At 43.3% G+C, this 24,982-nt stretch overlaps 1 protein-coding gene and 1 long non-coding RNA gene across 12 annotated transcripts in view; one reads left to right on the forward strand and one right to left on the reverse strand.

Moving 5' to 3' along the window:
* LOC102165892 (uncharacterized) overlaps positions 1–9,102 on the forward strand; it is a 108,066-nt gene extending 98,964 nt beyond the window's left edge. The window contains exon 8 of the long non-coding RNA XR_014812863.1: positions 8,320–9,102. This is a non-coding gene — a long non-coding RNA (uncharacterized LOC102165892). The remainder of the gene's footprint in view (positions 1–8,319) is intronic.
* SMAD1 (SMAD family member 1) overlaps positions 1–23,897 on the reverse strand; it is an 80,376-nt gene extending 56,479 nt beyond the window's left edge. The window contains exons 1-4 of one of the 11 annotated variants that reach the window (XM_084970918.1): positions 22,124–22,718; positions 8,931–9,072; positions 8,148–8,222; positions 3,179–3,240 (exon numbers count right to left, since the gene is read on the reverse strand). The gene's annotated coding sequence lies outside the window, so the exon portion shown is untranslated. 11 annotated transcript variants of the gene reach the window in all.
* Positions 23,898–24,982: the final 1,085 nt, after the last annotated feature.

Consider the following 24,982-nt stretch of genomic DNA (forward strand, 5'->3'; position numbering starts at 1 on the left):
CTAAAATATTACACAAATGAACCTATCTACAAAACAGAGAGAGACTCAAAGACATAGAGACCAGACTTGTGGTTTGTCAAGGAGGAGGGGGACAGGAGTGGGATGGACGGGGAGTTTGGGGTTAGCAGATGCAAAGGATTCAATTTCGAATGGATAAGCAATGAGGTCCTGCTGTACAGCACAGGGACCTATATCTAGTCTCTTGGGATAGACCATGATGGAAGATAATATAAGAGGGACTAGGTCACTTTATTGTACAGCAGAAATTGGCATAACACAGTAAATCAACTATACTTTAATAAAATATCAAAAATTTTAAAAAGATTAAAAAAAACCTTAAGCAGAAAACTATATACATATATATATAGCATAAGCCACTATGTAAATATATCAAAGCATTAACAGTGGCTAGCTTTGGAAGGTTAAAACTTTTCAAACATTCTTTAATGAAAAACTAACTTTCAAATTTTTAAAAGCCTCTAAACACAAATATTTGAAAATTACAAAAAAAAAATCAATTCATTATCTCAAATAATACAAAGTCTACTTATAAATCAGGTTGGACTTACAGTGTGATCTGATTTTGGAAGTAAAAAAATGCAGCCTTAAAATAGGTTCTAAACTCAGGACCTTTCCCTACGGAGTCTCGCCCTCGGGAAAGATTTCTATTAGCCCTGCCAGGACCCAATGAGAAAAATACTCTTATAATGCTCTTTTTGACATGGCTATTTAATTTTGCAACTTATGTGGTATTCCCGAATGTTAAAAAGAAAAAAGCCAAAAGTTGTAAACTGCTGTGTAACTCGATTTACATTTAAAGGAAACCTAATGAGTCAATTGCACAACAACAGGCATTTTCTTCATCTTGGCCTCATCAAGGAGTGAAACATGTAATTATCCAACTGTGTGAATATCAACAAAATACACTCTCTGCCACTCAACACCTCAGATCCCAGATGCCCATAGAAACTTTTAAATGAAAATTATTCTAGTTTGTATCTGAAGCTATAATAAAAAGGCGTGGAGGTGGGATGAGGGGAGCAGCTGCCAAGAGCTACAAACCGAGTACCTTTAATAAAAGGATGAGGAGGAGAGCAGACAGAAAATGGCCAGTCGCCCCCTACAGCTTCAGACCAGTGCTGTTTTACTATTCTTGCACTGGTATGGAATTCAGAGAACTAGACAAAATAAATAATCTCTCTAAATATTCAGAGAATAATTAAATTATTCAATAAAAGCAAGCATTAGAGTATAGTCTCCAAAACGTGACTGGGGGAAAAATTTTATCAAAGACTCCTTCTAAGTACCTTAAAAAAAAGTAAGATAAATGGTCTATTGTCAATGAAGCAAGCAACTGGCTCCACACACACACATACACCCCCACTTGTTCTTTGGTTCACTACTCTGTCTTAACTCTGATGGTAAAACATCATGGCATAAAGATCAAAAGAATCAAGGAACTAAAAGCAGAGGGCACTGATTAACTTCACTTTGGAACTGTTTAACAGTTACTGAAGGAAAAAAAGACAACTTTATAACATTTTTTTTATAAAAAATGCTTGATCGGGAGTTCCCATTGTGGCTCAGCGGGTTACAAACCTGACTAGTATCCATGAGGGTACGGGTTGGATCCCTGAACCTTGCTCAGTGGGTTAAGGATCCCACGTTGCTGTGAGCTGTGGTATAGGTCACAGACATGGTTCGGATCCCATGTTGCTGCAGCTGTGGTGTAAACTGGCAGCTACAGCTCCAATTCGACCCTAGCCTGGGAACACCCACGTGCCAGAGGTGTGGCCCTAAAAAGAAAAAAAAAAAAAAAAAAAAAAAAAGCTTGATCCATTTTGGGATTAACTAAATAACTCTACGCCTATTTCTTAACATACCCCTGCCCTGGCTTTTTCTAAATGGATGATCTTATGAAGAAACAAAAAAAATAGGACTCCACCTCCCAAAGAGCTACTGTGTGGCTTCAGGAAATCGCAAGCAAACTTTAGGATTTCTGTAGCTGAGTACTTGTTACATCTGAATTATTTCACCGTATACCTCAGGAGGATGCGGTGGAGATGGAAAATATCTCAGAGGTGTGCTGTGTAAAGCGACTGGCAGCAATATTATTCAGCGCTGTCAAAAGGTACATGTCATTTATCCTAACATCCAACTTGAGATAGGATTCAAGGCCTGATGAGAACTCTTGCCTCCCCTGAGATGCTTGGCTAAATTAAAACCGCAAAAAGGGCAAAAAGTGAACATAGCAGGGGAATTGTAATGTAACTTCTCATGACTCCAAAATGGACTGTTTTTTTTTTTTTTTAAACCTACTTGCTTTCACGTAAGTACCTGCATCCACCGTATATTCCTAACCAAGAGCAGAATCATTGAAACAGATCACGATCCCCAAGGAGGATAAAACTGACCCCCAAAACATTCCTGACACTTATAGAAACCATAGAATCACACACTAGACACTACAGATCAGGGTTAAAAATGCTTAAAAAGACGAAGGCCACAAAGAAAAACATTCTAGAGACTCGATGCCAATAAATATTTTAGGACCTAAAAGAGCAGTCCATCATTAAGCCTCTGAGACCTGCAAAGGGCTCTGGAGGAGTACAATGGAGAATTCACTAAAAGGGGAGTAAAAGCCATCACCATAAAATTAGGCCGCATAATCAATCAAAAGTTCTGAAGAGCTGAGAACGACCAAACTTGTGATAAAGCGAAAATACCTATCACTTAAAGGGAAAACCGCAGACACCCCCGACGCTGGCTGAGCAGGAAGGCTGAAGCAGCAGCTCACAGCTGTTTCCAGATGGAGCCAGCCCTAAGAACAGCACTATGAAAACCAGTACTGAAGACAGGTGCATACAGTACTCTGGAACGTGCAGAACAGACGGAATGGTACTGCCTCCAAAGGGACCCCAATAAAAGCATGATGGAGAACTTATGCAGTGCCCTAAGAAAAATGATAACATTTTTATCTATTCCTAGGGCAAACAGGGGAAAAAAGTTAAAATGTGCTACACAAGTATAATGCCATCACAATGAAGATAAAAACAGAGCTGGGTTTTTTCGCTAGCTATTTCAATCTCAGAAAATTCCCCATGGTCTGTGATTTAGTTTCAACAAATAAATCCATTCAAAGGTTTCTTCTCCCCAGTTACTCCAATTAGGAACTCACTTTGCTTTTGTGACATCTGTCTGGTAGGAGAAACCAGTGAAGTGCTTCTGCATCTCTCTTTTCTGTTGCAAAAAAAAACAAAGCAGTGAGCCCTCAACTTACATTCAACGTTTCTCAATTTCAAATGGGTCAAATGTAGCTACATAAAGCTCACCACAAACCAAACTAAAGGAGAAAAAAAAAAAACCTAGAAAAAAAGAAAGTGAAGATGAAGAAAACCTCTCTCCATTTCTTTTACAGATTTGAAAGCACTTTCTAAACTACCTACCTCTTTGCTGAGAAACTAGGCTAAAAGGAACTTTACTTTGACTGAGTCCTCAGAAAAAGAAAACCTAAAAGATGCCTCTAGAAGAAAGCGATACGTAGATCCACTGACGATCACAAAAGAATTCTGCTAGTCTTGGATCAAAGCAGCAGCAAAGTCCTGCTGTCACAAACACCCAGAAGTCAGATTTCACTTGCCTGAGCCTCTTACTATTGAGCCTTGTTTTGGTTACCCATAAACATTTCCCAACTTTCATGTGTGATTGATGACACAGAATAGTTTGACATTTTTTCGTTAAAAATTTTTTTTCAGAGATTCATTTTCCAAATCTGGAGAAACTGGGGGCTGAATGTGGAAGAGATTATCAGCTCTTGAAAGCCGATTTTTTTCCCCCCGTAATGTGGTTATTTAGGTACTAGTACATTTAAAACACAGGCACTAGCAGCTGGTCTTCCAAGCTCAGGTGTGACCTAGGAGACATGCTCGCAAAAGCTGCCGCTCTGTGGTCTCTCAACAGAGTGTTAAGTGAGTGGGACTCTCAGAAGTCACAAAGAAAAGGAATAACACTGAACCAGACTGCCACCTACCCCTTGGGAGTTCATGGCAAGCTGTGACATTTCAGCCAAGATTTCAAAAGTAGCGTCCCCTTGATGACAGGCAAGGGATTTATGGATGTCACACGTAGATGAATCTCTAAGGACAGGACTGTAGTTGATACATTTAGTCGTGCCAGGTATGCTATTCACTATATGTTTATTAGAAAATTCTTCAAGACAAGAACCTTTCTGCTTCCGCTCTGCAAATGCAAGTCCTTCAATCCTGACAAATCCAGGCTGCTTACCTGGTTAATTTTTCTTAGTCACAGAGACTCCTTGCCTGTGGAATAGCAAAGTATCAGTTCTGTTTTGTTTCACCAGATGATGACGTGTTTAGTTAGACTGAAGACATTTAAAAGTTTTCGTACTATCCTTGATTTCAACAAACCTGGCTTATTTCTACATCTCTTTGCCACTTCCTCTAAAACTGGTAGGACATTCTTTAATCCCCCTGAATCCCCGTTCTCAAATTCATGCTTGTAATAGAAAACTGTCCTCTGGTACGTGGCAGCCTTTCCAGATATCCAGGTCCTGATCACCTCACACTGATAGATCTCATCTGTATTCACCTCAGCTCAAAAACTGCACAGAGCTGGAGTTCCCACTGTGGTGCAGTGGGTTAAAAGATCTGGCGTTGTCTCTGTGACGATGGTGCCGGTTCGATCCCTGGCCTGGCGCAGTGGGTTAGGGATCTGTCATTGACACAGCTGGGGCATAGATGGGAGCTGCGGCTCAGATTCCATCCCTGCCCCAGGAACTGCCATATGCTGCAGGGTGGCCAAAAAAAAAAATTGTATAGTCATTTGATTTGCAAGTGCTTACTCCTCAAACACAGGAGACTGAAGACTAGAGGCATTTTAAAAGTTAATTTTATTGACAAGAGAAAAAAGTCTACCATTGTTGTCTCAGAAAAAAAACAAAAAACAAAAAAACCTCTTCTCTTTGAGCCACTGTTACCATAGAGTAGCAATTTGATGAATGGCAAAGAAAGCTAAATGTAGTAAATTTTCATAAGTGATCAGTTATGAATGACACAATCATTAACAAATGCAATTCTTTTAATTGAGCTATTACCTTGGTAGTTTTTACAAACACTTAATCTTTGAAGATATGTATCACTGTTTCAATTTGACTAATAAACCTGAGGATCAGAGGTGAAGGAACCTTTTCAAGATCATAGTCTAATAAGTGGTAGATCTACCCTTTAAACCAGAACGGATACTTAAAGTGAATTGAGTTAAAAAAAATAAGTAATTCAAATGCCAAATTCACAGATGAAAACGGAATAGGCCAGAGGAGGAGAAAAAAAATCTGTCCCTTTTATTAAAAAAAGAAAATCTCGCCGTGCTTCGTTTTTTGGAACATACTCCTGGCCACTGATCTTGCAGGTGCTGTTTATGACAACAAACACGCACATCTGCAGTCGTGAGCTGACATCCACCAGACGGGCCAGCCCGAACCCTCTCCCTATATTTAGATCCTTCAGCTCAGCTCTTAATTGAATAATTTAATCAGGACCCTCTAGAAGGGAAACACATCCATATTCATCACAGGCATCAAAGGAAACATCTTTACAAGTTATATCCTTTCACAAACCAACATATGGTCTCACGCCATTCTCCCAATTGTTGAACTCCTCCTCTGGGAAGAGCATGGAATTTTATTTCTTTTTATCACTTGAAAAAATCACTTCCCTCCTAATTCAGTAAAACTGGGTGGAGGCCATTTCCTCCACAGGTGAGAGAAATAAAACTTGTTGCTCTGTCATTGTCAGGAATTTAAAAGTTAACCATTTATTTTATGTGCTTTCAAAACAAAGGGCAGACTAAACCCAGAACAAGAAATCAGGGCACATTCACCAGACTTTCTAGTAAGACACCCCCACCACTACCGCCACTACCACCACCGTGTTTCTGTCATTTTAAAATGTTTCTAAAGGAGAAAACAGGAGCCTTTTACTTGGAATGAAAAAAGGCAGGTCTGAAGGGCAGCTTTCCACTCAGCAGCTGTTCTTTGAACAAAACAACTCTGAGCCTCAACTTGCTTTTCCACAAAATTTTGATTCCACCACCTACCCCACTGGGTTGTTGTCAGCCTTAAATATGAATCTGTAAAATTGATCTGAAAATTCTGACATGCTGAAAAATGTAATGTATTGACAAAACTGTTTCACAAACAAGCTAATTGTAATATTTTGTTGATAGAAAAAAAAAAAAGCAGTTTGTGTTGTAGTTTTTGTCTCTCCAGTGAAGTTCTAACTTTGTACAAGAAAAAAAAAAAGGAAAAAGGCTGATAACCCTGCAGACACGATTCTAAGTGCTGGGACCCAGCACTGAACAAGCGACAAAACCAGTTTTTTACAAAGAAGTTGCTGCCTTCATGAGAGCTACGTTCCAGAGGACAGGGAGGGTCTCCCTGAGAAGGTGACATTGGACTAGAGGCCTGAAAGGGTGTGGATGTCTGGGGAAGCACAGCACCACACAGGGGGAGCAAGGGCAGAGGCCGAGAGGCAAGGACGCGCCTGCAATGGTCTCGGGCGGCCGGAGTCCGACGTGGCTGCGATGGACAGAGTGAGGGGAAAGGAGGCCGGGCAGGCAGACGGGAAAGCCGCAAGGACTCTGTAACTTGGCCCTCGGAACTGAGAGGGGACCAGGGCGAGCTGGGAGCAGAGATGGGAGCAGAGATGGTGGTGCATGTGGCCTCCAGCTTAACAGGAGGCCGATGGCCGGCGGGTTGAGGACGGGCTGCAAGGACGGGGGAGAGGAGGCGGCCCAGGAGGAGGGCGAGAGATAGCGGGAAGTACAGCCAAGAGACCCTTTAGGAAGCCTCACAGCTGTTACAGCTCAAGATAAAGGTTTGGATCAGCCCAGCAGAAGTGGTCAGAGTCTCAATGCTGTGTAGTCTGAAGGTATGGCCATGAACATAAGGAAATGAAAATAATTCACCGTCGAGTTGGAGAAATCTGTTTCATTTTCAGAAGGGCAGCATCCCATATGAAGGGACTAGGAGACTGAGTCCCTGAGGTGGGGGGTCAAAGGTCACAGGAGAAGCCATCCAAGAATTATCCCAGGAACAGCAGGAAGGGAATAAGACTAGACGAATGCTACAGCAATGAGGGCGGAGGATGGGAAGGGAGGCGGAAAGTGACTAACAAGGGAGGGAAGTGATCTGGTCTGAGGGATGATCTGGTCTGACCGTCAAAGCTGGGTGTTTTTATGGAGGACACCCCCACCTCCAGCAGACTCCTCAGAATGGGGCTCGTGAGAGAAAACAGCCGCAGAAGCAGCGACAAGGGACGCAGCAGCCTCAGGTGAGCGTGATCTACATTCAAGCTCAATCATGTCCCAATAACCCAGATGTCTAACAATAATGGAGTGATTAAATAAATTATAGTACATCCAACAATGATACAACTGTTAAAAAGCAGAAGAAAAAGGAAAGCCTCTCAGGTCTAACGTGGAAAGAAAACCGTATTATAATTGTTCGGTTTCAAAAAGGCAATAATACACTACACAGAGTACAATACACACAGTACAATACACAGAGTACAATCCCATTTTAAAAACAAATAGAAACAAAGCCTGTACATGTATAATAGATGTGCATCTTTAAATAAATTTGAACAAATGATTACCTCTAGGAGTGAGCTGGCAAGAGGGCGGTGCGGGAGAGCAGACCATTTTTATGTACAACCAGCTACTGTTTTCAATTTTAAAGTCCCAATAATAAAAATAAAAACTGAAATAGGTAAGAGATTTATTCTCTATGGCTCCAGGAGACAGTATTATGACTGAGAAGTGGCAAGAGTGGTCTTTATATGAAGTAAAAAGTAATTGAAAGTGTTTCTGAATGTACTGAACTAGGACTTTCAAAGAAATGTATTCCTGTATATGGGCTTGGGATAAATGACCTAATTCGGGGTGAATATGATATGGGTGGGGATGTACTTTTTTATTAAGCAATTCAGCCACATGATAAAAAAAAATTCAATTTTACAAAATGGCATATTATAACAAAAAGGAAGCCTCCTTCCCACTCTAGTCCCTTAGCCCTCTTTCCATTAACAATTCAAACATTCTTTACATTTTGCAATGCATGAATTTCTTACCAAAGAAAAGTTTTGTATCACTCAACTATCTCAAGAGCAGTTTGGTCCTGTGCCTTTTCCATCCAGCATGTAAATCTGTTATTTGGAAGAATTAAGTAACTTCTAAAAATCAAAGTTTACATAACAATTGCAACAAACATTGAGATCAGCCAGATTTCACTCTCCTCCACAGGAGGACCAATGACATCCTGTTTTCAATCTGCCAAAAACTAAACTGGACTTCCAAGCATTCATTTGGCCAGAGGAGACACTGAACAAAGAGCAGCAACCCTCTTCCAGAACAGTAAGAGCTCCCTCCAGCCAAGAGCAAAAAGAAGTAGACGGGGCGTCTCTCACGGGGTTAGGGAAACAAGGCTGTGGAGACGAGCCAGCATCACCTACAGAATCAGGTGAGACCTGCACCAGAAATCGAGACCACGTCTGCCTCAACCTACCTGTTTAGTCCAGTTCTAGCCACTAACCTCCCCAACGGGGAGTTATTTTACCAATCAGGTTGGAAAAACCTAATAAACAGTGCTCTTAGAAGGTTTCAGAACCCAAATTCGCCTCCTTTGAACATTCAACTACTGAGAGACTTGGGTCTCCACTAATTCACTATTTAATTGAACAATTCTTTAAGTGCTTACTACTCGCATAAAGGTGTGGTAGGAAGAAAATGAGCTGACACAGTTCCCAGCATTACCAAGCTCATAGCTATAAAGGGGGAAGGGAGGCAGGAGAGGGAAAGACCATGTTATCAGGCTGACTATGGTGAGCGTCTAAGGCTGTATTCAGGCTGTTTACCTAAGAGAGAGTGGCCGAAAACCTGTGCCATTTCTTTGCCACAACTGCATCTCCTGTGCATCCTGGGCTTTTCCAAATGGAGCTCCGCCATCAACCGTTCGCATCGATGGAGATAACAACGGAACAGATAATCCAAAGCAGCCTTAATAAAAAGTAATCATTGCTTTTTGAATATGTGTTATGCTTTTATCAAAGAGAGCTTTTAATTCCTTACCACATTTTGCTTACACTAATAATAAAATTACTAGGTACTCTGAGAATATAGTAAGTGCTAAAGAAATGCCTGCTCAAGATTCAAATATTGCTGTGGAAAATCGACAAGTGGATGACAGAGTTAACTCTAATGGTTTTAATTACAGTATAAAAACTTAAAAACAGGAGTTCCCATTGTGGCTCAGTGGTAACAAACCCAACTAGTATCCATGAGGACCAGGGTTTGATCCCTGGCCCCGCTCAGTGGGCTGAGGACCTGGCTTTGCCTCCGCTCCATCCTAATACTCTCCTCTCCTTTCTCCCTGGGTCCAGGCACCTCAGGCTGCAATAGTTTTATTAGCTCCACCTCCAGACTCCAGGACACAAGGAATTGCTGAGTCCTTCAAGAAGGGAAAGGGGAACGCTCTCAAACACAGATATCCTTTCCATCTATCTCTCTTCACCTCAAATTTTTGGAGGAGCAAAACAGTTAACCCTCAGAATCACCTGCGGTGTCTGGAGCGTCTATGACAGGTAGCAGCTGGCACCAGGCGCTGCTCATACTCACAACAGACCTACCACCTACCATAGGTCCCATTTCCTGCCATGTTTTTAAATACATCAAAATGAAAAAATTCACTTATCACTACCATGTGCCAAGCTGACAGTTTTCAATACTGTTGTACATAGGACTCGTGGTGTGTGTTTAAAAACTCTCCACCACAATCCCAGAATCCATCCCCAGGGCGGGCTGGCATTGTCGCAGTGGTTGTCCTCCTCGGGACTGCGATGTGCCACGTGGGAACCACTGTGCTAACACCTAGATGGTAAAGACACTGTCCACATTCCCTCCAGAAACTCAGTCTAGAGATTAGTAAGATAACTGTAGTAAAAGCTATTAAAACAGAAGCTACACGACAAGCAGGTTTGTATTTTTCTTCAGAGTTGTCAGTGCAAACCCTACATGTATGATCCTTTATCCCAACTTATCAAGCTCTTATAAGAGAAACACTATGGAGTTCCCACTGTGGCTTAGCAGGTTAAGGACCCGATCTTGTCTCTGTGAGGACACGGGTTCGATCCCTAGCTTCATTCAGTGGGTTAAGGAGCTGGCGTTGCCATGAGCTGTGGTGTAGGTCACAGACACAGCTCAGACCCAGCGTGACTGTGGTTGTGGTGCAGGCTGGCAGCTGAAGCTCCCATTAGACCCCTAGCCTGGGAACCTCCATATGCAGCAGGTGCAATAGTGAAAAGGAAAAAAAAAAGAGACACCATGAACAGAAGTTGAATAATAAAGATGCTCAAAATATGTGGAAAGATTCAACTAAGCCACAAGCGGGCAGGACACAGGAACTCTACCAACTGCACCCAGATTTCTTTCCCAATTCCTTGATTTTGAAAGGCTAGCCCAATTATTGGAGAAACACCCCTAAACTCAGATGCTATAACATTAATAACGATGGCTTGTTACTTAACTTTTCATATAATCAGAGTCTCCTCTTGCCCGTAAGATTGCTTTTGCAGGGCAAAAACTGACTTACACATTTCCTTAGCCCTTCCTAAAACAGGGCCGGGTGCTAGGTGCATGAAACACTTGCTAAACTGATTAATACTGGCTCAACAAAAAGCAGAAGGACCTAAAAAAAGGTGAAAGGATGCACCTCCATTCAAGGATGTGCATTTCCCAGAATACAGGTCAACATCACAGCCTGCACAATTTGACAAGACAAAACTCTTGCATGTCTCAATGCAAATAAATGCTGTCCATGCAACTTGGGTGCCAATCATTTCAGTGATGATCAAATGAATTTTGTTCACAGTTTAACAGAACACCATTTGAAACCAATCAAACATTCTTTGGGGCTTGAACAAACTGAATAGAAGTCCTGAGCACACAAACATGAACACTGGGAAAAATAAAGAGGTTATTAATTATGCCAGACTGCAAAGCCAGCAACGAACACAAAGCAAAACAGGACGCTGTAACAGATGAGATGGCAAGAAGCAATAAACAGGCGGCTGGCCTGAGCGCTATTAGGGCTGAAGGTGTCATTTCAAAAGCAACATTCACTGCAGCATTGTTACTCCTTTTTTATCAAAAGCTACTCATAAAATTAAAGCCCCAGGGAGTTCCCTTCGTGGCTCAGCAGTTAACGAACCGGACTAGTATCCATGAGGACGTGGGTTCAATCCCTGGCCTCGCTCTGTGGGGTGGGGATCAGGCATTGCCATGAGCTGTGGGGTAGGTCACAGATGTAGCTTGGATCCTGAGTTGCTTCGGCTGTGGGTAGAGCAGGACCTGCAGCTCTGATTCCACCCCTAGGCTAGAACTTCCATATGCTGCAAGTGTGGCCCCTAAAAAGCAAATAAATAAATAAATAAATATTAAAGCCCCAGTTTGATGAAATTCAGGCTCATGCTTCGGCATTCGTCCTCTCTGGCCCACTTTGCTTAAGGAGTTTGAGGGACGGGTCTGACCACTGCATTACCAGTTCAGGCCCCCTCCTCCCAGTCACTGTCCTCCCAAAGGACTTAACTAGGAGGAGGTGGTAACAGGCCAGGTGGTAAGCCTGTGGGTGAGATTCAAACGCCTTCTCCAACTTGGAGATGAAGGAGGCAGAAGATGCTGACAGGTTCTCTCCTGCCAGGTAAAAACTCACTGCCAAGTGTACTGCAGTTAGGTAAGGACCCCACCAATCACTGCCTTTCTTACAGCCACGACCGTAACTATTACCCTTAAGAGAAAAATCTGGCAAGTTCATTCCTGATGCCTAACGCTCTGCATTTTCTTCACTCTATAAGAGGTTTTACGTGGGAGGGCTTTTCTCTTTAATACTTTATGAACCAGTTTAGCTCAACAATCAAAACCCTGTTCCAAGACCATCACTGCATCTCAGAGGAATAAGGAAATGCTGCTACAAATCAAATCTAATGCGGCAACTCAGGTAGGAGAGAAAGAGGCCCATTTCGATGTGCTCTTTGAAGCCCTGGTGTCCTGAAGGTTCACCAATCGTGCGGCTGATTGAGGAGCAGCACAGAACTGATAGCCCCTAAAGTGCCACAAACACCTCACATTCTAACGAGGAGCCCAATGTCGTGAGGGTAGCAGGGCAACAGCAAGCACATGGAAAGGAGATGGCCTGTCTCTTCCAACCCCAGCTTATATTTCTTGTGTACCTCCTTGTGACTCCAGCTTCTCTTAGGAGGCAAAATCCTGGCTTCCTATCCTACAGTGAGCAAAACCGTTTCCCCAGACGGATCCTTCCCGGTCCATTAAGAATTCGACACAGTAAAATAAAGAGAAGACCTCATCCCCATTCCAGTGAAGAGTCTGAACCAGGACACAGCAGAATATTTTTATGCTTATTAGCAGTGTGCACTTCTTTTGTTTCTGAATTGCTCATTCATGTACTTAACAGTTTTTCTGTCTGAGCCCAGAATTTTATTTTTTTCTTATTGAAGTAGAGTTGATTTACAGTGTTTCAGGTGTACAGCAAAGTGGTTCAGTTATACATATACAAATCTATTCTTTTTCAGATTCTTTCCCTTATGGATTATTAGGAGGCATTGAGTAGAGTTCCCTGTGCTCTACAGTAGGTCCTTGTTGTTTATGTATTATTATACATATACTATGTGTGTATACATTAATCCCGAATTCCTAATTTATTCCCCCCTTCCCTCTCAGTAACCATAAATTTGCTTTACTATGTCTGTGAGTCTATTTGTTTTGCCAATGAGTTCATTTGTATCCTTTTTTTTTTAAGATTCCACATATAAGTGCTATCACATGATATTTGCCTTTGTCTGTCTGACTTACTTCACTTGGTATGAAACTCTCTTGGTCCATGCACCAATTTTCCTGTAGGGGTGATACAGCCTATTGACTTTAGAAGTTTCTTACAAAGAACAGCAGTTTGCTACAAATTTGTTACTGAAAGGTTGTGCTTTTGTGTGTGGTCATTCCTGAGTGTGTGTTTGGTCACATAAACGCTGTCAAATTTACACATTTTTCCTTATGGTTTCCATCTTCAGAGCCAAGTTTAGACGAGCTTACAGGCAGCTGTTATTATCCACAACCCCCTATTCTGCTATCTCCTGAAATAAATACAATTAAATCACTCAATGACAATCAAGAATCAGTTCCCTTTTTCCTTCTGACACTATGACAAGAATCCACACCAGAACCTTTCTGCACTGAGCATGTATTTACTGAAAAATAAATCTTTTTTAACACTAATAAATTCAGTAAGAAAAGCCCATAGATAAATTCAGAATACTTACTTTTAAAAGCTCTGGGCAACTTAAATAGCTTTTTAAAATCATTAAATAGCATTCTCCTCTTAGTTCAGTGACTATGCTTTTCTTAAAAACCTTTATCTGGAATTGTCAGGAAAATGCCCCATCTACAAATTCCCAAACTAGATATTTCACAATTTCATTATCAGGATTCCCATTGCTTAATCCTTCTCAATTCCTTTAATCCATTAGACTCTTTATAACCTGTGATCCCTATTGAGACTGGATCCGATATTGCTCTCAATATTCAAGACTCTAAAATCACACTGACCCTCACAAATAGCTAACATTTTCTGAACACCTATTATGCACCAGGCCCCACTGAATTTTGTATGTTGTACTTCGCCCACTGCAGATGCACCCCTTGCCTCCACCCAAACCAGGAAACTCACCATCAGTGGCATGTTGTGCCTAGCTGATGGTTTTTCCCTTCATAGTACGTGAAATAATGTCTTACAATTAGCAGTGCTTTAGATTAGATGAAATATGGAAGGACAACTCATTCCATCTTACTATCAACCCTGCGGCTGACATACTGTTATGTCTCTTTTTCAGGTGAGGAAAAGTGAAGTTCCAAAGTTAATGGTAGCTTTCCCAAAGTTATAAAAAGCAAGTGTTGGAGTTCCCGCTGTGGCAGTGGGTTAAAGGATCCAGCATTGCCACAGGTGTGGTGTAGGTCGCAGGTGTGGTGTAGATTGCAGCTGTGGCTCGGATTCAATCCCTGGCCTGGGAACTTCCATATGTGGTGTGTGTGGCCAGGGGTAAGGGGGGTAGGGAGCAAGTAGGCATTGGAGCTTGGATTTATAAACCCAGACAACCTGACTCTAGATCCTCACTTTTCAACCTATTCACTATCCCGAGGCCAGAATCACTCTGCCAACATTCCTCTCCAATCCTCCTTGCAGGCCACTAAATTACACTAAAAAAGCAACAATTACTAGTCCACTCTACAGCCACATCAAACCTCGCCCCGGGCTTTCCCCAGACTATTCACTTGAACTCTCCATGGATTTCCTGGAACGCTGCTTAGATGGGTCTTCCAAAATGTCTCCATTACCCTTAAGCTTCTAATACCATTTTCTGATCCCTCCAGCTCACTAACCCCACGAAGGGACTGACTTGCCTCCTACACTACTGGGAAAACCAGAGCAAGCCAACGTGAGTGCTGCCATGGGCTTGCCCCTCTCCCCTGGACCCCTTTCTGCCTCTTTCTCAATCTTCCTCAACAGGACTAATACTCATCACCCCAACGCCATCGTCTCTGAATGCTCTCTGTACGTGAACTTCTTTCTTCCCACCTTCAAATACGATGTACCATCTATTTTGAAGCAGAAGTCACTCAAGGGCCTGGAAGACTCTATTTCTCATCTCTTAACATACTCAGTCTCTTCACCTCAATTGCAATCACTCGAGTACCCTGACTTTTTCTCCTGCACCCGAAACTGGACAACGTTTCCCTCTGAACCCTCCTCGGGAATCTCTCGTCCCTCCGCTTCCTGGTTTACCTGTTCCTGCTTTCTTCCAGTTCCTTCTTTATAAATGTCTATTTCAAACATGCCTCTCCCTCCTACTGATTCCTAACTGAGGGCATCAATGCAAGGTTCAACCCACCGGCTGTTTCTGTTTATGATCCTCTCCAGCATATTCCACTACTGGGAATCTACACATATACGTAAAGCTCTGAGCCTTTCCATAGGCTTTAGCTTAGCCATGTATCCCGAACCTGCCTGCAGAATACGTAGATACCCCACTTTAAATTCAGCCTGTCAACTCTAATTTATCATTCACACAATCTTTATTCCTTCCACAACCAGTTCTTTCCTATTCTTAAGTAAAGGCTGTATTAATTTTCCAACCACTCAGGTTGGAAACCTCAAAAATAATCTGACAGTCGTCTTGCCCATTATTCTATAGTCAAACAACCACAAGGTGTTTATTCATTCACAGAATCCATCCCATTTTGAATCTTTTGAATCTCTTGGCAGATGACGGGTTAACCCATCTGACCTAAACTGCATGTTCAAACATCTTCAGTGCCTTCCCAATGCTTCCTCATTCTGGCACACTGAGGTCCTCAAATCCTCATTCGACTTTACCTTCCTGAACACCTTTCCCACCTCAGCACAGGGGACCCCATCAGGAATACCCCTCTGCAGTCAGGCAGAGCTGCGTTCTAGCTTCCAAATCTGTGCTGTCCACTATGACAGTTCATTGGTTAAATAGGTGGCTATTTCAAAAGAAATGAAGGAAAGTTAAAAATGCAGTTCTCAGTTGCACTAGGCACATTTTAAACGCTCAATAGCCCCTTGTAGCTAGTGGCTATAGTACTGGACATGCAGTTACAGAATATTCCCATCACTGCAAAAAGTCCCACCAGACAGCACTGCTCCCCAGCTACTTTACCCAAAAGCCTCTTCATTCTACTGAATCAAACTCACAGGTCCTTCCACCCCATGAGGGGCCTTGCCAGAGGTGTTTGTACAACTTACTCCTATATTACCTTGCAACAACTCTTGCCATGTTGCATTTACTTTTTCATTTTGTGTGTCTTCTCACGAATTACTGAGCCACTGTGAACCAATACAGATTCACTAAATGAACCATATGCTCATTACAATACTTCATCAAAATGATCAAATAAGGAGATATTTAATGCCCCTCTCCTCCATTAAGACGTGTTTTCTTTCAGCCTAAACAAACAAAAGACCTTGCATTTAGCTAACTAAATAATGACTTAATTTAATGCCTAATTATAATTCTCGAAAGATAATTAGTTCCTTTTTTTCCTGTGGCATTAAAAAAAAAAAAAAACTATAAAGGTCTGAAATACTTCCACTTTGCATAAGCAAACCACAAAGAAACCACAAGAGAAAGACAAGGAGAGGAAAATGAATGAATAGTTTGTGTAAATATACCCCCTCTGAGATTGTAGGAAAAAAATATAGTACTGCTGCCCTAAAATTAAGGGGAAACTACAAATAAAGCATTAAAAAATTACGTGTAAAAAAATATTTTTGAATCAAAAGCTAGATCCCTCTATCCTCCCTCTCAAACATAACATAGTGAATATTTATTTTCATTGTGTGTTCAAAAGCATATAGATGCATAATTAACTGTTTTGTGTATGCTGTGTTCCTTGAAATTCAGACATGTCCGCCTTAAGAAAATTAGTTAAGAAATCAATCCACCACGCCAGAAGACCAGGCTCTATATAAGGCTCCTATTTGAACACTACGAACTGAGCAGAGATTTGGGAGAATTGCCAAGTAAGAATTCTCTCAAACTTCAGAGGGCTTGATGCTTTATCTTCAAGAGGGAGTCTTCCCCAAAGTTCTGATTTTAGCTTATTAAAACAATCACAAAAAGAAGTTCCCATTATGGCTTAGTGGGTTAAGGACCCGATGTTCTCTGTGAGGATGTGGGTTTGATCCCTACCCTTGCTCAGTGGGTTAAGGATCCGGCATTGGACAAGCTGCAGCATAGGTCGCAGATGCAGCTCAGATCCAGTGTGGTCCTGGCTAGAGGCCCCAGTTGTAGCTCTGATTTGATCCCTAGCCCAGAAACTTCCATATGCCACAGGTGTGGCCGTAAAAAGGAAAAAAATAAAAAATAAATCACTAAGATGTTAAACTGCTCAACTACTGCAGATCCCAGTATCTGCATAAAAATAAGATGCAGTCACTGGAGGTGAATTGTTTATGAAAGTTTTGTCTTTTCCTCTCTGAAAGATAGCTTTCCTGATGCAAATTAATGCTCTATGGGGCCCACTCATGTCTGCAAGTCTGCCAGCAATAGCTGTAAATGTTCCTTTTTTGTCTGACCAGTAGTATCTCTAAAACTGACACCAACTTAAAAATGAACACCAAGGTGAAGATTTTGACTTTGATTTAAGTACATTCATATGGCTTCATTTAGCTGTTTGTTTGTTTGTTTGTTTGTTTTAAGGTAGTAACTCCAGAGGAAATACTAAAAATACTTCAGGTAGGAGTTCCTATTGTGACACAGCAGAAATGAATCCGACTAGTAGCCATGAGTACACAGGTTTGATCCCTGGCCTCACTCAGTGGACTAAGGATCTGGTGCTGCCGTGAGCTATAGTGTAGGTCACAGACTTGGCTCAGATCTAGCGTTGCTGTGGCTGTGGTGTAGGCCGGTAGCTGTAACTCCAATTAGACCCCTCGCCTGGAAACCACTATATGCTGCAGGTGCAGCCCTAAAAAGCCAAAAAAAAAAAAAAAAAAAAAAAAAAAAAATTTCAGGTATTTCGGCAGCAAATCAGACAGCTCACCAGATTAGACTGAATAGTTGCACTTTAAGGCAACAGCAAAAAAGGAATATAAAGAGTCAAGAGATTTCGGGAGTTCCCTTCATGAACTGAGTGGTATGAACCCAACTAGTATCCATGAGGATGCAGGTTCACTCCCTGGCCTCACTCAGAGGGTTAAGAATCTGGCATTGCGGTGAGCTGTGGTGTAGGTCGCAGATGCAGCTTGGATCTGGCGTTGCTGTGGCTGTGGTATAGGACAGCAGCTGCAGCTCAATTCGACCCCTAACCTGGGAACTTCCATATGCTGTGGGAGAGACCCTAAAAAGCCAAAAAAAGAGAGAGAGAGTTAGATTTCAGTTCAAGGTAAAATGGAGATGCTTCTACTTTTTATCAAAGCACTTCCTGATAATCTTGGTGCTGAAAAGTAACCCCCAAGTCTCCAGGTTGATGAACACATCAAGGTGTGCTCTGAGGGTTGGGGAGCCTGGGGAGGGCATGGAAGCTCTGCAGCCCTCCCCCCACACCTTGCCCTGTGCATCTCTTCCATCTGGCTCTTCCTGAGCTGTACCCCTTTATAATACCCCAGTAAGTTTTTTAAAAAGAAAAAAACTACATACAGAAGTACAATTACAGAGGACACGTCATCAGCCTCAATGTTATTTGATATCAATATCAAATTTCTCTACCTCTTTATATTTAAATTACCCTTTTTCTCCTTAGACCTTTCCAATATTCACCCAAATACCTCTTGGCTCCTTCCCTAAATATCCCAATCTTTGGCTTTGGGTTAGGAGTGTGAAGAGCCAAAAGAGGAGATCTGTACAGCAGAATCACCTGATTTAATGTGAACTTAGTACCATCTCAGATATCTCATTTTCTAGTAAGGTCCCATTGATTGGGACATAGGGCTTGTCTTTTCCATCTCTAAAATGAAAAAATAAAATCAGTTTGAATCTGTAGAAAACATCTCTCTGAGTTGTTAGGCTTGATTGCTATTCAGCTCAAACAATACTGGGTACCAAAATGTTAGTGTCAGGCCAAAAAAATTCTTCTTTCCTCCCCTCCCCAAATAATACTGGATATGCTCAGACCAAAGCCCCAGGAACATGGTGAGCATGGTAGGAACAAACAAACAAATGAGAACTTGACAGAGAATGATCCAGGTTCAGGCTTCCCCTCCTCTGATCACTAGATGGGTGACAAGTCTGCTATCTTACTGGGACCTCAGACTGCTCAACCTAATAAGAAACAACTGGATTAGAAAATTCAGAGCAGCTTTTAACACTCAATACGTCTATTCTTTGTGTTACAAATCTCAGTGTTTATGAACACACTTGGCAAGGCAGTCCCATGAGTGTCCTTCACCTGAAATATCAGGCAATCTGGGTCCTTTTGTCTACACACAAGCTTACCAGGGCACACAAGCATTTCTGGATTGGGGAATGGTTGTGAGAAGATAGAGGATGTGAGATTCCATCAGATTCTTAAACAGCCCTGACCAAAACAAAACAAACAAAAAATAAGAACGACTAAACTGTAAGACCGTACAAAGGTAGTCATTAAATGTAAACCAAAAACAAAAACTCCAAGGAATTTGCAATGAACTATTTGTATCTCAAGGTGCAGTGTTTAACGGCTAAAGAAAGACTGATGTTAATGAGATAAATTGAACTACTAGAATTTTTTTTAGTACCATCAGCTTGTGATTATACAAGAAAAATGAAAGTGACAGGAATTATCCTGAAAAGTAGAGATACAACTAATTTGGCTTTGAAATGCATTGCCTTTATGTCAGATTTAGTCTTCCAAATTATGCTCTGCTTAGAAAACATTAACAACATGTTTTCTTTCTCAGGAACTTGAAAGAAGACAACAGAAAATAGCCCAGAAAAGCACAAGAGAGGGCAGACTTGCTGAAAAGCCTAAAAAAAATAAAAGCATGTCTTATACCAGTATAATAAAGCCCAGCAGAACAATGATTATTTAGGCATTCTAGACAAATATATGTACTAAAAAGTGAGGCTCTAGAGTGAGACTGCCTTGTTCACAATCACCAGTTATGTAGCCTGAGGCAAGACAATGAATCACTCTGAACTCAGTTTCCCTACCTGTAAAAAGTGACAACAGCACTTAGGGAAATGCTGAGGCTTCGATGAGATGAGTATTCAAAACAAGGACACAGTCAAAAGTCAGAGAAAAATTAGCTGCAATTCTTTCTCCTCCCCAAAGCTCTCAATCAGATTAGAATCCATGACACCCGTTGTGGCTCAGTAGTTAACAAATCTGTTAACTACATGAGGTTGCGGGTTCGATCCCTGTCCTTGCTCAGTGGGTTAAGGATCCGGTGTTGCTGTGAGCTGTGCTATAGGTCGCAGATGCAGCTCAGATCCCACGTTGCTGTGGCTGTGGTGCAGGCCAGTGGCTACAGCTCTGATTCGACCCCTAGCCTGGGAACCTCCATATGACGTGGAAGCGGCCCAAGAAATGGCAAAAAGACAAAAAAAAAAAAAAAAAAAAAAAAAAAAAAGAATCCATGACACCAAGGATAAATATGAGCCACAGAAAAATCAATTTCATTTTATCCAGTAGCTTCAACTGTCACTTCCAAACTGTTTGATTTTAACAAGAGCAACTAGTAAGTAGTAAAACTAATGGATCTCTTTCTCTGTTTGACACCACAAACTCATCCTAGAAGTAGCAGGCGGACAGGCAACTGAAAGGTGGGTAGAAAGGGAGGCTGAGGAGAGGCAAAGGTTCCTGAGAGAAGGAGCACTAAGAGAACCTTCGGTGATGATGGATGTTGTATGACTACACTCTCCAACGTGGAAGCCACTAGCCACATTAGCTCCTGAGCACCTGCAATGTGGCTAGTGCTACTGAAAAGATGTATTTTTATTTCATTTTAACTAATTTCAAATTAAATACCCACATGCCATTATAGCTACCTCAATGGACAGCACAGCCCTAGGTGTCCCACAAACTGAATAAGGACTGCCAGAAAGTTAAGCCAAAAATAAGAATCTTCTTTTCCTGAATTGCTCATATGTTCAATTCCAATATCTCACTTTTCAGTGGAGACCTGGTTAACTATGACTAGTTAAAGAAATAACATAGCAGTGGGTGCATCAATACAGTGCAAGTCAGTGTTAATAAAAGGATGAGGGATACAAAGTATGTGGTCCTCTGATATTTTAGAAAGTCCCTAAGGCCAAGTTAAATTCAAGCTCACATGAAGCATGGTTCAGTGCACAGATCTGAGCTGCAACGGTCCTTATCAGCACCCCAAAGCATCTGTTTCTCCACGACCTAATGGAAAGCTATTTAGACAATGCAGACTGAACAGCCCTTCACGTACCTTCAGTTTTTTTCAGAAATTCAGAGTTCTGTAAGCCTTTCCCCTTTTTTAGAAACCCTAGCGTTCCTTGTCAGTTCAGCCTTTCCACCATAAACAAAATACATGTACCACCCATATCTGAAGGATAACGCCAGACTCCTGCTTAGCTGCCCCTGTAATACGGTTTAATTATGATGACTGAACTAATAGGCTGACATCATAGACTTTTACAGGCTGACCCCATGTCATCCTGATGTATCATTTTGCACCAGTTCAGTGCTGTAAATCAATTTAAGATCTCAAGCAGGTTGAAAAGGCTGGTAATGATGCTTTCTCTGCCGTCTCTGGAGACGCTACATTATACACAACTTACATTATTTATAAAGCCTCAATGATGCCTCCATTAGCCTTGTAAGACTACACAAATGAGATCTTTTATACACACACAACTTGGCCTTGATTATGTAGGCGACTGCAGCTTAAATATACTCATCTAATTACACTCAAGTTTATTCTTTTTCCAATCTAACCAAGTTACTAAACCCAGAATTACTAGAAATCAAAATTACAAACTGCAATTTAGTTTTCAACTAATAAATGTATTGGGGAAAACGAGGCTTACCTGCTCTTAACGCTTTAATGAACTTGGAAAAAATAAATAAATGCCAAGAGGTGTAAGAGCGTAACATTTTTAACCGCCTAAAAACTATCATTTCTCTAAAATGCAAAGGTCATCAGCTCTTCGAAGGTACAAAACCAAAGGATACTGCAAGAAGGAAAAATGTATTTAGTTACATACCTATGGTTGGAAGGGTCAAAACTAAATCAAGGACAAATCCCTACCCTCAGAAGACACCCGATCCTGCCCGGATCCTCCAGAGACTCTGGCATCACCCACCTCTAGAAAATCATCTCCCACGACCCTGGTTACAGTTTCCTAAGAATGGCAATACTACACAAATGTACACCACCTGCACAGAAATATCAAGTAACTGCAAATGCAAAGAGGGAGGGAGGACAGAGGACAAATACTTAAATCAGCACAGCAGATTTAGGCCTGGCACCTCCATCAGAATAACACTGATGCAAAATATTTATACTAACTGAAAATCCTGGGGCGGTGAACATTGATTCTGCCTCAATTCTTCTGAAATCCTGGTTCCAAGACCGCTCACCTACCGCCAATAAAGTGCAAAGGAGTAATTAGAAACAAGACGAAAAATCAACATGGGCAGAAGACAGTTTTCTCACTGTGTTCCTGAATGTGGGCACGTCATCCACGACAGCCAAGGAGAGCGAGATATGCTCTGAAATAAAGGCATTCTGCGATCGAGCTAATCGCGAAGAGTTTCAGCAACGCAAAGGCATACAGAGCTCAGGCAACTTCTGGGATCATTCCATAGACTTTGAAACTTCAGCTGCAATGGCAAAAGAACCTCAGCGGAAAGAAAAAGGCCGGCTGTCAGAGCTCTCACGACAATGGTGCTTTCTCAGGAGACAGTTCTGAGACGCTCCTCGATCTGCAGAAGGGAAAGCGCCTTACTGGGGATCTTGCACGGTGCATTTAAACATCGTCCACGCCTCAAAATAAACAAAAGCCGCAGCTACTGGAGTTGTAAGATCCGGCAGGCATCTGTTCCTCCTCCCTTCCCAAAGTACATCAAGGAAACGCTCTCCCTGGGAAGCCTTCATATGTATTAAGCAACTAGAAAAACAAGCCCACGTCTGTCTCTCTCACACCCACCACCCCCACCTTCCTGCAGAAACAACCCCGAGAAACACTAACAAAGACCATGCGCAGAGTAAATGAACACTTGTTCCACGGCGAACTCACAAATACACATGCAGTGAGGCAATCAAATCCGGGAAAGGGAAAGGAATGAGACGACACTTGGAGACTCGGGGCGCGGGGGGGGGGGGGGGTAGGCGGAAGAGAAAAAAAAAAATTACGTGCAGCCAAACCTTTGACTAAATTAGAGAGAATTTAGGTGAGAACTTTCCTTGACCTCGACCCTCAAGAGGCTGGCCGGGGCAGAAGAGGGAGCCCGGCCCGAAGCCGGAGGGACGCAGGGCACCGGGTGCCCCCTCGCGCGAGCCCCACTTCGCGGAAAGGACAGCGCCCGCGGCCGCCCTCCGACTCCCGCAGGGGTCGCCCGGCCGGCGCGGGACACAATGGGCCCGGCGGGCCGCGCCGACGGCTCAGGCCCGGCTGCAGGAAGGGAAAGGGAAACGGGCGGAGGGGGGAGGGTGGCCGCCGAGGGCCGGCCGCGGGCAGGGATCGGGGCGAGGCTGGGGGCCAAGGGACGCGGCGTCCCCGCCGGGGACCCAACAAAGACGCAGGGGGCACTCCGGCCCAAGCCCAGCCTGGCTGGCGGAGCGCGAGGGGAGAGAAGGTGGCAGGTTGGTTCCCTAGAGCTGCCGGGAGGCGCCATCATGGGGGGGGGGGGTGCCGGTCCGCCCCACGCGGGGAAGAGCCCCCTCTCCGCCTCAACCGCACCACTGGCCCGGTGCACGACCGCGGCCACCCGGCTGGCCCGCGCCCGCCCCAGCCCGAGGCGGTGGCGGCGGCGCTGGAAAGTCCGCGGGGCGCCGAAGGGAGGGCGGGGACGCGGCGGAGGAGAAAGTTGGGTTCGGGTCTGTTTCGTTTTACCGGGTTGGCTGCGCGCCCGTCCGCGCGGGCGCACGAGGTGGCCGGGCGAGCGGGGTCCCCCGCGGCCCCGGTCCGGCCGGCCGGGCGCTGCGCTCGCAGGGTCCCTCCCCGCGCCTCGGCTCGGGCTCAGCGGCTCGGCCTCTCCTTCCTCCTCCCGCCCGCCCGCTCGCTCGCTTGCTCCGGGAGCTTGGATTGATCTGGTCGCGCTGGCGTCAGGGAGTCGGAGCCGCCCAGCCTCCACTCCTCCGCTGCCAATACCGGGCGCACTCGCCCTCCCGCTCCCTCGCTCGCTCACACGCGCACCCGCGCGCGCCGCCGCCGCCGCCGCGCGACCAGGGATCCTCTCCAAATTCCCGGCCCCGCCAGCGCGAGCGCCGGGCCCGCGCCGCCTCCCCCGCCCACCGCCCCGCTGATTCCTAGGAATCGAAACGGCTGTCCCTGCCTCCTCTGGTCCCCGTGAAGCCAACTCAGCCTTACCTGCAAGGGAAGTTCCGCGTTCTATGTTTATTTTCCGAAACATTTGGCCACCCCGCCCACCGAATCGCATTTTAAACATAGAGTGCATTTTTGATCATCACCTTTCGAGCCTCGCCTTTTAGGTCTAGTTTTCCTTGCCCCTCACTCCTCAAAGATTTGCAAGCCCCAGAAGTTGCACGTACTGAAAACTGGATAACCTAGTAACTATTTCTTGTACTTAGCCCAAACCTTGAATCAATACATGTGTTTGATGCCAGTTTCAGGATCTAGAGATTCCAGTAGTTAACGTCTTTGCTCCAAATGACAGATGCCGCAACAGAACTCTCAATTTTTTGATCCAGGTTCTGCCACCTTTTGGTTGACACCAACTTCCCAAAATAAAACTAAACTAGCTCCCATCCACCTGATCTGCACAGACATTAAAAATGTCTGTTTATGAGAGTTTTTTCTTCTCTTAGCCGGCTCTCTAGAAGCTGGCCTGAAATCTTGGATGATTAGGGTAAGGTTATGTTTAGAGAATAATGATTCTGAGGAGTAAATTTACGTGTTCCAAAAGAACTATTACCATCATTTTTTTTAAGTCAAATTAATGGTATTCTCCAATTGTCATGTACTTTTACATGTGCACATTCCATTTTAAATTCTTACTTATTAACCATCTTATTGCTACATCCCATGTTTAATCATTCAAAAGAAATGCAACAGGTCCCCCCAAATACATAAAATACTGTTTATATATAGTCAGACTATGTCTGCTAATTTCTTCGTTCAATTATTTGAGCACTTACAGGTCAATTCTTGGGCCTTGTCTTGTTTCCCCTAAGAACAGCATTTGA

This window comes from Sus scrofa, chromosome 8 (genome assembly GCF_054392235.1).
Source record: "Sus scrofa isolate SSC_HxYL_T2T_F1_AM1 chromosome 8, Sscrofa_HxYL_maternal_Yorkshire_Landrace_v2.0, whole genome shotgun sequence".
In the NCBI taxonomy this organism is placed as follows: domain Eukaryota; kingdom Metazoa; phylum Chordata; class Mammalia; order Artiodactyla; family Suidae; genus Sus; species Sus scrofa.